The 15,133-nt window shown below is 39.0% G+C and overlaps 1 protein-coding gene across 5 annotated transcripts in view; it reads right to left on the bottom strand.

Moving 5' to 3' along the window:
• LOC105489370 (SMAD family member 2) overlaps nucleotides 1-15,133 on the bottom strand; it is a 90,651-nt gene that overhangs the window by 64,540 nt on the left and 10,978 nt on the right. The window contains exon 1 of one of the 5 annotated variants that reach the window (XM_011754120.2): nucleotides 2,121-2,238. The exons of the other annotated variants lie outside the window; for them this stretch is intronic. The gene's annotated coding sequence lies outside the window, so the exon portion shown is untranslated. Of the gene's footprint in view, nucleotides 1-2,120; nucleotides 2,239-15,133 lie in introns of those variants that run through there. 5 annotated transcript variants of the gene reach the window in all.

The following is a 15,133-nucleotide window of genomic DNA, read 5'->3' as shown; positions in this document are numbered from 1 at the left end:
CACCTTATTTCAAAGTTTACTAAAAAGATTTAGTAATCAAGAGTATAGAGTAGGCACAAGAAAAAAAGATCAGTGGAACAGAACAAGTCTAGAAATAGACCCACACATATATAGTCAACTCATTTTCCAGTAAAGCACAACAAGGTCAATATAGTTTGCAACAACTTTTCAACATGGAAAATAATAAGCCTCAACCACAAGTGCATACCATCTTCAGTGGGAAAACAGAATCTTAAGCTCTTAGAGGAAAACACAGAATACATTCATGACCTTAAAACATAAAAAGCATTAACCATAAAAGAAATACAGGTTGAGTCAGGCATCGTGGCTCACAGCTGTAATCCCAGCACTTTGGGAGGCCAAAATAGGTGAACTGCTTGAGCTCAAGAGTTCAAGATCAGCCTGGGCAGCATGGCAAGATCCCATCTCTACTAAAAAACAAAAAAATAGCTGGGCATGGTGCGTGCCTGTGCTCCCAGTTACTCAGGAGGCTGAGGTGGGAGGATCATTTGAGCACAGGGATGTGGAGGCTGCAGTGAGCCAAGATCACTCCACTGCACTCCAAGCTGAGGCAGAGCAAGACCCTGTCTCAAGAAAAAGAAACAAAGGAAAAAAAAAGAGAAAGAAAGAAAAAGAAATACAGGCCAAGCATCCCAAATCTGAAAACTGAAATCTAAAATGCTCCAAAATCTGAAACTTCTTGAGTACCAACATGACACCCAAAAAACAATGGTCATTGTAGTATACAACTATAATGCAAATATTCTAAAAATTGGAAAATACCTGAACCACTTCTAGTCCCAAGCATTTTGGATAAGGGATACTGTGTATATAATGTAAACCATCAAAATTTTAAAATCACAGAAAAAGATAACCTCAGCTTTTTTGTTAAACAGAAAAAGAACAAATTACAGACATCTCATAAAAGAGGATACAGGAGCACATTAAGAGGTATTTAGTATCACCAATCATCAAGAAAACGCAAATTAAAACCATAATGCAATACCATTTCACACCATCTAGAATGGTTTAAAAATTTTCTGACACTACTAAATGTTGGTGAGGATGTGGAGTGTATTAGTATACCATTGCTGCTGTAACAAATAATCACAATCACAGCACAAATTTAGCAAAATCAGTTTCAACGAAGTCACAGTGTTGGCAGGACTGATCCTCCTGGAGTGTCTGAGGAGAAGTTTGTCCTTGCCTTTTTCAGCTTCCAGTGGTTACCTATAGTCCTTAGCTTGTGCTCCCTTCCCCACCTTCAGAGCACATCACTCCAATCTCTGCTTACATTGTCACACTGCCTTCTCTTCTGCATTCAAATCTCCCTCTACAGCCTTCTAATAAGAGCTCTTGGCATTCCATATAAAGCCCACCCAGATAATCCAGGATAATCCCCCATCTCAAGATCCTTAACTTAATCACATCTGTAAAGTCTCTTTTGTCATATAAAACAACATTCACAGGTTCTTGGGATTAGAACCTGAATATCTTTGGAGACCATGATTCAGCCTACCACATCAAGCAACTAGAACATTCATATTCCACCGAAATGGAAGTATAAAATGGTACAGCACACTTGGAAAACCGTCAAGTTCCAAAAGTTAAACATAGATCTACCCTGTATCACACATTCAGGAAAAATAAATATATATGTCCACAAAAAGAAACCTGTACAAGAATGTTCATAGTAGCCATGTTAATAATAGCCCAAAACTAAAAACAGTCAAAATACCAAAAGAAAACAAAAAATTATAGTGTACTCATAAAAAGGAACACTGCTCAGGAACAAATATGAATGAGTTTATACACTCCACAACATGGATCAGTCTCAAAAACATGCTGGGCAAAAGACAAAAAAATATAGACTGATTTCATCCATGGCTTCCTACAACAGGCAAAACTAATCTAATGACAAGTCAAAATGATTGTCTCATAGGCACTGAGGAAGAGAAGTGGAAATGTTTGGACAGAAGCACAAAGTACCTTTCTAGGGTGATAAGAGTGTTCTCTATCTTTGTTTTATTCCCTCGCTCCTGTAAATCCACTGAATTCCTGAATGTTTTCTATCTTGTTTAAGAGGTAATCACACGTGAGTACAAATTACCAAAACTTACAGAACTGGCCAGGCCCAGTGGCTCACACCTATAATCCCAGCACTTTGGGAGGCTGAGGCGGACAGATCGCTTGAGTTCTGGAGTTCAAGACCAGCCTGGGCAACATGGCGAAACCCTTTCTCTACAAAAAATACAGAAAAAAATTAGCCATGTGCATGTCTATAGTCCTAGCTACTTGAAAGGATCACCTGAGCCCAGGAGGCAGAGGTTGCACTGAGCCGAGATCGTCCCACTGCACTCCAGCAGCCTGGGCGACAGTGAGACTCTATCTCAAAAACACTCACAGAACTGAACATTTAAAGTTTGTGCTTTCACGTATGTTTACTGCGGCACTATTCACAATAGCAAAGACTTGGAATCAACCCAAATGTCCATCAGTGACAGACTGGATTAAGAAAATGTGGCACATATACACCATGGAATACTATGCAGCCATAAAAAAGGATGAGTTTGTGTCCTTTGTAGGGACATGGATGCAGCTGGAAACCATCATTCTTAGCAAACTATCACAAGAACAGAAAACCAAACACCACGTTCTCACTTATAGGTGGGAACTGAACAATGAGATCACTTGGACTCGGGAAGGGGAACATCACACACCGGGGCCTATCATGGGGAAGGGGGAGGGGGGAGGGATTGCATTGGGAGTTATACCTGATGTAAATGACGAGTTGATGGGTGCTGACGAGTTGATGGGTGCAGCACACCAACATGGCACAAGTATACATATGTAACAAACCTGCACGTTATGCACATGTACCCTAGAACTTAAAGTATAATAATAATAATAAATTAATTTTAAAAAAAAGAAAGCAAGCTAAGTAAGACTTGAAAACTACAAAAAAAGAAATAAAAAAATAAAATAAAATAAAAACTTTTAATGATGGGAAAAATAAAAAAAATTAAAAAATAAAGTTTGTGCTTTTTAGCAATGTAAATTACAATTCAAAAAAATTAAAAAGGTGCTGGACAAACATATTAAGAAGTTCCTAAATAAACTAAACAGACTTCTTTACTGAAGAACTTCTCAAAAGCTTCAACATGTCAACACACATTGTAAATTTCAGAAGACAGGAGGTTGCAAGTGACCAAAGATGTAAGCTTAGAAGGGTCTATGCAGAAGTGTACATGCAGATAGCCTCTGCAAGTACATGTAGGCAAATGTTCGCGGATGGAGGGTGGAAGGGGTATTGTTTTAAGGACAAAAATTGAGAGCCCAAATGACAGCCAACACAAACTTACATGAGGCACTGACAAAATGGTTGTTCTAGCAGCTATACAATTGATCCTTGGATAACATGGGTTTAAACTGTATAGGTCCACTTATACACAGATTTTATTCAAGAAACACTGCAAAATGTCTTGGAGATCTGAGACAATCTGAAAAAAAACTCAGAAAAACCAGGTAGCCTAGAAACACTGAAAAAAACTAAGAAAAGGTATGTTATAAATGCATAAAAGATATGTAGATACTAGCCTATCATTTACCACCATGAAATACAAAAATCTACTATAAAAAGTTAAAATTGATCAAAACTTACACAAACACAGACCATACGTGGAGCCATTTACAGTCAAGAGAAATGTAAACATTCAGATGAAGTATTAAATCGTAACTACACAAGATTAATGGTAGTACATACTGCACTACTGTAATAATTTCATCGCCACCTCCTGTTGCTATCACGGTGAGCGGAAGTATCGCGGGTATCCACTGAGTGGGGCTAATCATGTCTGCATGAGCAGTTCTTCTCTCCAGTAAATTGAGTATCACGGTAAAAAGTGATCTCTCACATAGCTCATGTAATTTTCACCATGTGTAGTGCAAGACCACAAGCCTTGACTAACACCATGAGATCTACATGATGTACCACTAGTGATGCTGAAAGTGCTCCCAAGAAGCAGAGAAAAACCATGACATTACAAGAAAAATTCCAACTGCTTGGTATGTACCGCAGACTGAGGTCTGCAGCTGCAGTTGCCCGCCATTTCAAGATAAATGAATCCAGTGTAAGAACTACTGTTTAAAAGAAAAGAAATTTGTGAAGCTGTCACTGCAGCTACGCCAGCAGGTGTGAAGACCTTGCACCTTCTGTGAAACAACTTTTTATCTTATATTGAAAATGCAGGTTTTATGTGGGTACAGGATTGCTATAAAGAAAGGCGTACCTATAGACTATCATATGGTTTGAGAAAAAGCGCAGTCATTATATGACAACTTAAAGCAAAATTAAAGTGAAGGATCTAAAGCTGGAAAATTTAATGAAAGCAAAAGATGTCTGAGAATTTAGAAAGAGGCGTGGCTTAAGGAATGTCAAGATAACAGGAAAGGAGCTTCTGCCAACCAAAGTAGATGAGTTCCCAGGTGCCATTAAGAAAATCATTGAGAAAGAGTGTCTGCCTGAACAGGATTTTAATGCAGACACAAGTGCTCTATTCTAGGGGGAAAAAAATGCCACAAAGGACATTTATTAGCAAAAAGAGAAGCAAGTACCAGGATTTGAGGTAGGAAAGGACAGGCTAACTCTACTGTTTTGTGCAAATACAGTCAGGCTTATGATTAGGACTGCCCTTCTCTATAAGGCTGCTGACCTCCAATCCTTGAAGGGAAAAGATAAATACCAGCTGCCACAACAAAAAGGCCAGGGCAGCCAGAGCCCTTTTTCTGGATTTGTTCCACCAATGCTTTGTCCCTGAAGTCAAGTACCCTGCCAGTAAAGGACTGCCTTTTAAAGTTCTTTTGATATTGGACAATGCCCCTAGTAACCCATAACCCCATGATTCCAACACCAAATATGTCAAAGTTATCTACTTGTCCCAGAGGACATTAATAACATCTCTAAATCAGCCTCTACATTAGGGAGTCGTAAGGACCTTTAAGGCTTATTACACACAGTACTCCATGGAAAAGACTGTCAATGCTACGAAAAAGAACTCTGATAGAGTGTCACCAAAGTGTGGAAGGATTACGCCATTGAAGATGCCATTGCTGTTATAGAAAAAAGCCACGAAAGTCATCAAGTCCAAAATGACACATTCCTACTGGAGAAAACAGTGTACAGATATGCCTGACTTCACAGGATTTACACCAGAGCCTATCAAGGAAATCATAAGAGACTGTGGATATAGCAAAAAAAAAAAGGGGGGGGGAGGGGGGAGTGAAGGGCTTCAAGATACGGATCTTTTTAGAGAAATTCAAGGGCTAACAGACACCACATCAGAGGAATTAACAGAAGACAACATAATGGAGATCAGTGCTTCTAAATCAGCTCCAGATGAGGAAGAACATGCAGAAGAAGCAGTGCCAGAAAACAAATGACATAGGACAATCTAGCTATATATATATATGGTTTCAGTTATTCAAGGCTGCTTTTGACTTATAACACAGATTCTTCTATGCCATGGGCACTGAAACTAAAGCAAAAGGTGTAAGGAGGATTGGTACCACACAGAAACATTTTCAGAGAAATGAAAATGCAAAAAAGTCAGGCAAAAATTACTTATTTTCATAAAGTTACACTGAATGTGCCTGACTCCTAGTCTGCCTCTTCCACCTGTGAGACAGCATGACCAACTACTCCTCAGCCTACTCAGAGTGAAGACAATGAGGATGAAGACCTTCATGATGATCCACTTCCACTAAGTGAATAGTATATGTATTTTCTCTTCCTTATGATTTTCTTAGTTTCTTTTCTCTAGCTTAAAGAACACAGTTTATCATGCATGTGACATACAAAACATGGGTTAATCAACTGTTTATGTATTGGTGAGGCTTCCAGTCAACAGTAGGTAATAGGTTTTAAGAGAGTCAAAAGTTATATACAGATTCTTCACTGTGCAGAAGGACAGCATCCCAACTACCCCATTGTTCAAGGGTCAACTGTGTATTTACCAAAAAAGAAACTAAGTAAAAGCTCAAAAAAGAACTTTAAATGATCAAAAGAATGTTCTCAAAAAAGTCCTCAAACTGAAGATATTCAGCCCTTGGTATAATTTGTTAGAAAATATAATGGCCCTAACTGCCGGATGTGGTGACTCACGCCTGTAATTCCAGCACTTTGGGAGGCCAAGGTGGGGGCTGAGGCCAGTGGATCACGAGGTCAGGAGTTCAAAACCAGCCTGACCAACATGGTGAAACCCCGTCTCTACTAAAAACACAAAACTTAGCTGGGCATGGTGGCAAGTGCCCGTACTCCCAACTACTCAGGAGGCTGAGGCAGGAGAACCCGGGAGGCAGAGGTTGCAGTGGGCCAAGACCACACCGCTGCACTCCAGCCTGGGCAACAGAGCAAGACTCCATCTCAAAAAAAAAAAAAAAAAAAAAAGAAAAGAATGGCCATAACCTAATATAATCATACTCACACCCCTCAAAACAGAAAAAAAATTAATGCGTCCTCAAGCTCAATTCAGGAGACTGGTCTCAAGGCCTCCCTCCAGGAAGAGGCAACATAGCATGCCAACCCTTTTTAGGGATGTATGGAACGCCACAGAACAATACTGCATCGGCAACCCTGGGGGTCCAACTAGGGTTCAAACACTAAAAATTTGAAAGGAGTCAATAATAGGATTATGTACCTTTCTTTAGCAATATAGTAGAAATGGTGGGAAAGTGAGGTTTACGCATAACTAGGGAATTGTAATGCAAATAAAAGAGCAACAGTGAACTTAACAGTAGCCCAGTTAAACTGTAATATGACACACAAATAAGCACTGTAGTATGTAACTTGATAAAATAAAGCAAATACACAAAACTCCATCACACACACGTAATAATCTACCAACTAAAAACCTGGGACTATTGGGCAGCAAAAAGTGTACCTGGCTACCTTTGGCCCCTGTTGGAATCCTACTCTGTGCCACAAAATATGCTCTAGAGGAGCCAACTACAGACACTGTAGTATGCAGCACAGTTTTATCCTAGCACAGAGAACAGGATTAATTTAACCTTTGGAAAGGAAAGGTGTCACTGAAGTTGACACCAGAGCACAAGTATTAAGAGAGAGAGTACACCAGGTGGGAAGTTCAGCATGTTTTCTAAAGACAGGAAATGTTCTAGGAGAGATGAAAAATTTAGGTTATCACTAAAATATGGTGCACAGGAAGCACTGTGGTAGAAGATGAGGGGAAAATAAGACCAGTGCAGATTAAAAAGCTGAAGACAGAAATTACTGCTAATGATAGGAGGATTACTTCATTTATTTCAGTGACAATCTGCATTTTGCTGATCTACTGGATGTGCAGTTTAGGGAAAAGGATTGAAACACAACTAATGTGACCAACTACCTAATGTAATTGAGTAGCATGTAATGGTACATTAATCACTATTTGGAATGAGGAAAGAGAAACAACCCTGAAGGCTAAAGGGTCAGTTTTATACATGCCTTTATGTAAGTAACTACGTTCATCACATGGCCAGGAGGCAGCATAAAATACAGTAGACTCGGGAGATAGCAATCAATGTACAAGTAAGGGTGTGTGCCGGGGCTAGGCTGAGACAACTGGTGTCTTGAAGAAAAGCAGAGCGGCCAATCTCTAGGCTTGGTTTCTGAGGACTGTCCAGGCCTGTTCCAGCTCCACAATTATATCCTCAGAACAAAACCTCTTTTTGAGTTAACATGAGTAATATCTCTGTTCCTTGCGAAAAACTGATAGAAAAAGCAAAATTTAAGAATCTCTCTAGAATATCTATATCTTTTGTTCAATTACTCCATTCATAAGAATTTAGCTTAAAAAAATGAATAAAAAATGAAGCTTCTGTATAAACAGCAAAAATAAAAGTGATTTCCAGCATTAGGAGGAATGAGAGTAAATTGTTTCTGTAACACTTTCTTTTGAGACGGAGTTTCACTCTTGTTGCCCAGGCTGGAGTGCAATGGCGTGACCTGACTCACTGCAACCTCCGCCTCCTGGGTTCAAGCAATTCTCCTGCCTCAACCTCTGGAGTAGCTGGGATTACAGGCAGGTGCCAACACGCCGGGCTAATTTTTTGTATTTTTAGTAGAGACGGGGTTTCACCATATTGGCCGGGCTGGTCTTGGACTCCAGACCTCTCAGATGATCCATCTGCCTCGGCCTCCCAAAGCGCAGGGATTACAGGCATGAGCCACCGTGCCCAGCTTCTGTTACACTTTTGTCAGGAGAAATGTTTCTTATGAGTTAAGCTGTATTCCTAAAAGTTTTCTATAAAACCTTTACAGTATTTTTTCTTCACTGAAATGAAACTACCTTAAGTTAAGCCTATTCTAGGTCATCTGAATGGCCACATGACCTGGTACTGCCACGTGATTTCAGTGTCCCATGTCTTCCAAGAGGAGTTAAAACCATTTTGGAACTAAGTGAACACTTATTACCAGCCTTACCTTTGCATGTCTCAGTAACCACAGCTGGCTGACATCTGTCTAGTATCTCTGGAAATTTTTAAAATTATGTAATAAAATAGCATTTGGCCGGGCGCGGTGGCTCACGCCTGTAATCCCAGCACTTTGGGAGGCCGAGGCGGGCGGATCACAAGGTCAGGAGATCGAGACCACGGTGAAACCCCGTCTCTACTAAAAAAATACAAAAAATTAGCCGGGCGCGGTTGTGGGCGCCTGTAGTCCCAGCTACTCGGGAGGCTGAGGCAGGAGAATGGCGTGAACCCGGGAGGCGGAGCTTGCAGTGAGCCGAGATCGCGCCACTGCACTCCAGCCTGGGCGACACAGCGAGACTCCGTCTCAAAAAAAAATAAATAAATAAAAATAAAAATAAAATAAAATAGCATTTGTTGTTAAGTAATGCTGATAATACATCTCAGTTAAACTTTTATTTTAAAAACTGAAGTATTTTTAGCCAATATTTTTGAAGTGTAAATAGACTGAATGTAGGTTGACAAGGAACAGATAACGATGTGTTCCAGGTTAAAAACAAATGAAACACAAAAAAGAAAACTAGACTTATGATCAAGTTGCCATCAAAATATGAATGAGTCATTTACAGAATATACAGATTTCCTTCAATGGTGTGGCAGCAAATTCTCTACTGAAATAAATGTTCAACATCTGCAGAACTGAAATCTAAGTTCAGACACTAATTCTAATTCCAGCAATAAGTGATACTTACATAATGCAGATTTCAAAAGAACACAAAGACTTTATCTTTACAGTTGAACAAGTCAGCTTACCAAATGATATCTTAGTAAAATTAGGATTCTAAGATTACTCACCGAAAAGTTTCAATAAGGTAAGAGGTCTAATTATCCTGAACTTGTAGTAAAGCCTTCAAGTTATTAACTCTATACTGAAGGTTGACAAATAGCATTCTCTGCACATTTAATTAAACAGTACATATTCTTTGCAGAGTCCTCAATTATGTGGTCCTTTTCTGTTTTTATTCTGACATAACTCTATCACTGAGTATGTATTACAAAAAAATCTCTAAATCCTTAGAATGACTTTTCATTTTATATTGTCTTTTGGAACACATAAAGTTATATTTTAATTAAAAATCTTTTATGGCACTACCTTGCCTCTTTTCAAAGAAATCTTGCTCTGCCTCTAAATATGGTAGGAAACATTTACTGAGTGCTTAAGACTAACAGTCCAGTAAGCAAGAATTCCAAATCCTAAGAACCAACTGGGGTAGGTACTATTATTTACAAATGAGGAATGTGAGGCACAAATAAATACCCCAAAGCAATACAGAGAATCCCCTCTAGATATTCTTATGGACACTTCAGTTTTACTTTTCAAATAAAGTTTCTAAAAGAAAGATCAGAAATTTGGTTTTAAGAGGTGAGACAGTGATCTAACCATCTCTCATAAGGACAGCCTGTGTATTCAAGTTTACCTTTTGCTAAGTCATAATGCTACTTCTGTCGCATAGCAAATTCATACTAAATAAAGTACTGATCGCACACTTTCTATTCTGTTATTTGTTCACACTTAACATCAATGTAAGAGAATATTAATTACTACTGCTTTCTAGTTAGTCTTGATATTTGCCAGGGTGATCCTCCTTCCTTACTTTTCAGATGTGTAGTATTGCTGGTTACTTTAAGTTTAGCATGTTCTACAAAAATCCTATAGGATTTTGACTGGAAGTGCAATGAATTTATATTAGTTTATGGAAAACATATTTATGATATCAAGTACTCCTACTATGCAAATGAATATTTCCATTTATTTATTATCTATTGATAAGCTGCATAATTTTCTCCATAAAAAAACTTACATCTTGTTAAATTTCCTTATTTCTCCAGGTATCTTGGTTTTTATTGTAAATGGAGACTTATATTATACAAAAATATCATACCGAACACTCTTGTACTTTCCATCTAGCTGTCATATCTTAGCATTTTGCAGTACTTGATCAGATATAAGAAATAAGACAAGATATGGATACAGCTAAAGCCCCCTATGTATTCCTTTTTGATACCATTTCCCTCCCCCTTGCTTCTCAGAGATAATCACTATCCCCATGTTCCCCCATGGTCATTTAACAGTTTTGCTACATATTGTATCCATACAATACAGTTCTGTACATTTTATAAACTTATATGAAAGTTTGATACTGTTCAGTACATGCTGATACATATATAATCCTAAATCCTAAGTTCATTCATTTTAGCTGTCACATGGAATTCCATTTTATGACTAGCACAGTTCATTGTCCATTCACTCTGGATGACCAGTTAGGTTTCCAATTTTCCTCTCTCACAACCTGCTACGAATACGCTGGCATATATCATTTTATACTATGTAAAAGCTCTTCTAGGGCAGAAGCTTTCAAACTTTTTAACCAAAAAAAGTCCCACAGTGAAAAGTACATTTTACACTGCAAGCTAGTATATACACACACTTAGCTAGATGAGACATTTCACCATACGCTGCACTCTACAATTTCTCTAAACTGAGGGTCGTGAGCCATGAGTGAGCACGAAATCAATAATTCTAACAAATGTTTACACTCACGTAACCACCATCCCAGACAAGACAACATTTCCAGCATCTCAGATGTCTCCTTATGTCCCTCTTCAGTCAATCCACCCTCCCCATCCCAGGCAACTACTGACTTCTATCACTGAGTATTAATTTTACCTGTTCTAGAAATTCATATAGATGGAATTATGCTGTCAGTACTCTGTGTTTTTTTTAACACTCTTTCAAAAGTTCTCTTGTATTCGTTTTCTAAGAATTTTTGTCACGAACAAACACTAAATGTTATCATATGCTTTCCCGTTGTCCAAAGTTATATGACTTTTCTCCTTTAATGTGTTAACATGATGAATTTCATTTACGAGTTTTCTAATGTTTAATCATCACTGCATTCCTGAGACAAATCCTAACTAGTTATGGTATTTTTGTTTTGAGTAAATGCTAACATTTTACAAACTACAATTTTTATTGCCATGTTCATTGGTGAGAATGCAGCCTATATCCCCTTCTCACACTATCTGGTTGGGGTATCAAGATTATAGTAGCCTTGCAAAGTAATTTTTCTGTAACATTTTGTATAAGATTTAATTCCTCATGTTTGGTTGCACTTGTCCATATGGGGTTTTCATTTGTAGTCTGGTGTTTTCCTTGAGGACTTAAAATTTTATATTGGTACAGGTATATTTATTTTGTTTTGTTTTGAGAAAGAATCTCACTCTGTTGCCGAGGCTAGAGTGCAGTGGCACAGTCTTGTCTCACTGCAACCTCTGCCTCCTGGGTTCAAGTGATTCTCCTGCCTCAGTCACCTGATTAGCTGGGATTACAGGCGCCTGAAACGACGCTTTGCTAATTTTTGTATTTTTGATAGAGATGGGGTTTCACCATGTTGGCCAGGCTGGTCTCGAACTGCTGACTTCAAGTGATCCACCCACCTCAGCCTCCCGAAGTGGTAGTCACCACGCCCAGTCTGGTATATTTCCAACATGACTTTATTTTATTTATTTATTTTTTTTTTTTTGAGACAGCGTATTGCTCTGTCGCCCAGGCTGGAGTGCAGTGGCACTATCTCGGCTCACTGCAAGCTTCGCCTCCCAGGTTCACGCCATTCTCCTGCCTCAGCCTCCCAAGTAGCTAGGACTACAGGCACCCGCCACCAGGCCCGGCTGATTTTTTTTGTATTTTTAGTAGAGACGGGGTTTCATCGTGTTAGCCAGAATGGTCTCGATCTCCTGACCTCGTGATCCGCCCACCTCAGCCTCCTAAAGTGCTGGGATTACAGGCGAGAGCCACCGTGCCCGGCCGACTTTTAAGTTTTTAAATCATAATCTAGTGAAGTTTCTAATTCTTATTAAGCCAACTGTGTAATTTATTTTGCTAGAAATTGTCCACTTTACCTGTTTCCAAATTTAAAGAAATAAAACTGTTCACAGTATTCTTGCAGTTTTAAAATCTCAATTTGTCTGCAGTTACACCACCTCTTCATTTCCAATATATTTGTCCATTTTTTTCCTCCTCTATCAATCTTGGCACTCTTTTCAACTTAGTTACATACACTAAACCAAAGGTACTATTTTTGTTGTTGTTGTTGAGATGGAGTCTCGCCCTGTCGCCCTGGCTAGAGTGCAGTGGTGCGATCTCAGCTCACTGCAATCTTTGCCTCATGGGTTCAAGCGATTCTCCTTACAGAATGTATCTCCTGTAATTGTTGGGTGCTTGCTAATTGTACTCTTCTAATCCTTTATAACCTTGTAGTTTTTTAAATCTACTTACCTACCTTTTCATAAATTACTGAGAGATACATTAAAATTTTCTACTACGATTACAGATTTGATTTATCCCCGTAATTCTTCCAATTCTTCCAATGGAAAAGAGATACCTAGTATCTCTTTTCCATTCCTTTGCTTTTAAACTATGTCATCATACTTTTAGGAGTATCTTCACTTGTAAAATACAGCTGGCTGGATTTTTTAAATTTTTGATCTCCTTTAGCCAGCAAGTTTAATCTGAAATTACCTATTGAGTTTATGGAGATACTTGAGCTTATTTTCTACCATCTTATTTTGTGTTTTCTAATATCTATCCATTTTTCTTTACTTTTTTCTTCTTCCCTGCCTTATATTGGAGTGATCAAATTCTCTTCATTTACCCCTCATCCCCACTGACTTGGAGTTACACATTATTCTATTTCAATTCTTTTGGAGAGTTATCGGTAAAAAATTTTTCATGGAAAACTTTAACTTATCATTGCATTGCAGGTGAAAACAGTCTATTAAAAACCATAATAAAGAATTTTTTTTTTAAGAGATGGGTTCTCCCTACGTTGCCCAGGCTTTAACTCCTGGACTCAAGCGATCCTCCTGCCTCAGCCTCCCAAAGTGCTAGGATTACAGGCATGAGCCACCACGCCCGTCCAAGGGAATTTTTAAAAAGCAGAAACCTCATGATAGGGAGAAGAGGTAAGGAGAAAACAGAAGCAAACTTTTAATGGCTGGAAAATGGGTGAGTAGTAATTGAACAGATCAGAAACTACTAACTAGACTAGCTGTAGGGAAAGCTGAAAACAAACGATTAACACAGAAATCCTCAAAATGTTAAGGAACCAACAGCAAGTCACGGCAAGAACTGAGGGCCAGGCGGGGGAAGGAGTAATAGGTGGTACTTGTTAGAGGTTTGTAGAAAAGAATTCAGTTCTTAGATTTGCGCCCCTTACTGTCTCTGGTTAACTAATCCTCTGCCTCAACGTTTACTTTCTGCAAAGGGGAAAACAACAATCTCTGGACTAGGAGATGGCCTGGGTATAAATAGAAAGAAAAGAGCGTGTCAATGAACATAAGCACACTATGCTAAATGTCAACTCCCAAACCCCTTCCTCCACTGGGTTCTGGTTCCCAAATACTAGCAGCCAGACCTCTGCCCAGTTATTCAGATCAAAAGACTTCACCAGGGTACCCGACCAAGCCAGGAGGAAAGGCACACAGATGCTAATACTGGGAGTTTACCAACAAACAGCCTGCTCAGATCCCTCTCCATTGAAACAGAAAGGAGACAAGTTTCACCCACACGTTCAGTTTTTGATCAGCTTTTTAGATCCCCACTTCTTAAGAATTACTTTATCTGAGGAAAAACGTCAAACAAAACCAGAAAAAAATCAGCTTCAAGAAAAGACTACACAGAGAAAGAAAACATTTTTAAAACATCAGTATGGCCAGAGAAACAAGACTCAGCAACTCTGAAGAAAGAGCAGCATGCTCTCAAACGCAGCATTCAGAGACCTGACCAGCTTTTGCGTAGCTTGATAGCTCATGACAGCAGAAATAGGGGGGAAAAATCAATAGAAGTGCTAGAAGATAAAGTAGAAGAAATCTTCCAGAAATGAGAAAAGAAAGACGGGAAACAGTAGAGAAAAAGCGAAAAAAATTGGAAGGCTGGTTCCAGAGGTCCAATGTCCCAACAGCAATTCCAAATACAGAGATGCAGAGTAGGGGAGTCAAACAGATAAATTAAGAAAAAGCCCCTGAACTGAAAGATGGGAGTTTCCAGATGGAAAGGGCCCATCAAGACCCCAGTAAAATAAATGAAAACAAACCTACATGAAGGCCCATTGTAGCGAAACCAGAATGAGAAGGACAAAAAAAGGGCCTGAAGTTTCCAAGGAGGGGAAAAAATAAAAAGGTTATACAGAAAACAATCAAAACGGCTTTGGTTTTGTCAACAGTACACTAAATAAAGTCAAGAGAGCAATGGCTTCGTAATCCTGGACTTCATAATTTTTCAAAAAAAAAAATTCCAACCTAGACTTATGTTACCCAGAACAAAGGCATTTTCAGACATGCAATATCTCCAAGTATTTACCGCCCCCGCCCCTTCCTCCCCGCGCCAACACCCTCTCCAGGAAGGTCCTGAAGAATATGTCTCATCAAAACGAGATACTAGTAAAACAAAAAGGAATACGATCTACACTTGAGCCCAGGAGTGCAAGGCTGTAGTGAGCCATGATCACCCTACTACACTCCAACTGGACAACAGAGTGTGACCTTGTCTCAAAAAATACACACACACACACACACACACACACACACATATACATATACGCACACATAA

This window comes from Macaca nemestrina, chromosome 19 (assembly GCF_043159975.1).
Source record: "Macaca nemestrina isolate mMacNem1 chromosome 19, mMacNem.hap1, whole genome shotgun sequence".
Taxonomy (NCBI): Eukaryota; Metazoa; Chordata; class Mammalia; order Primates; family Cercopithecidae; genus Macaca; species Macaca nemestrina.
This window is presented reverse-complemented; position numbering and strand designations above follow the sequence as displayed.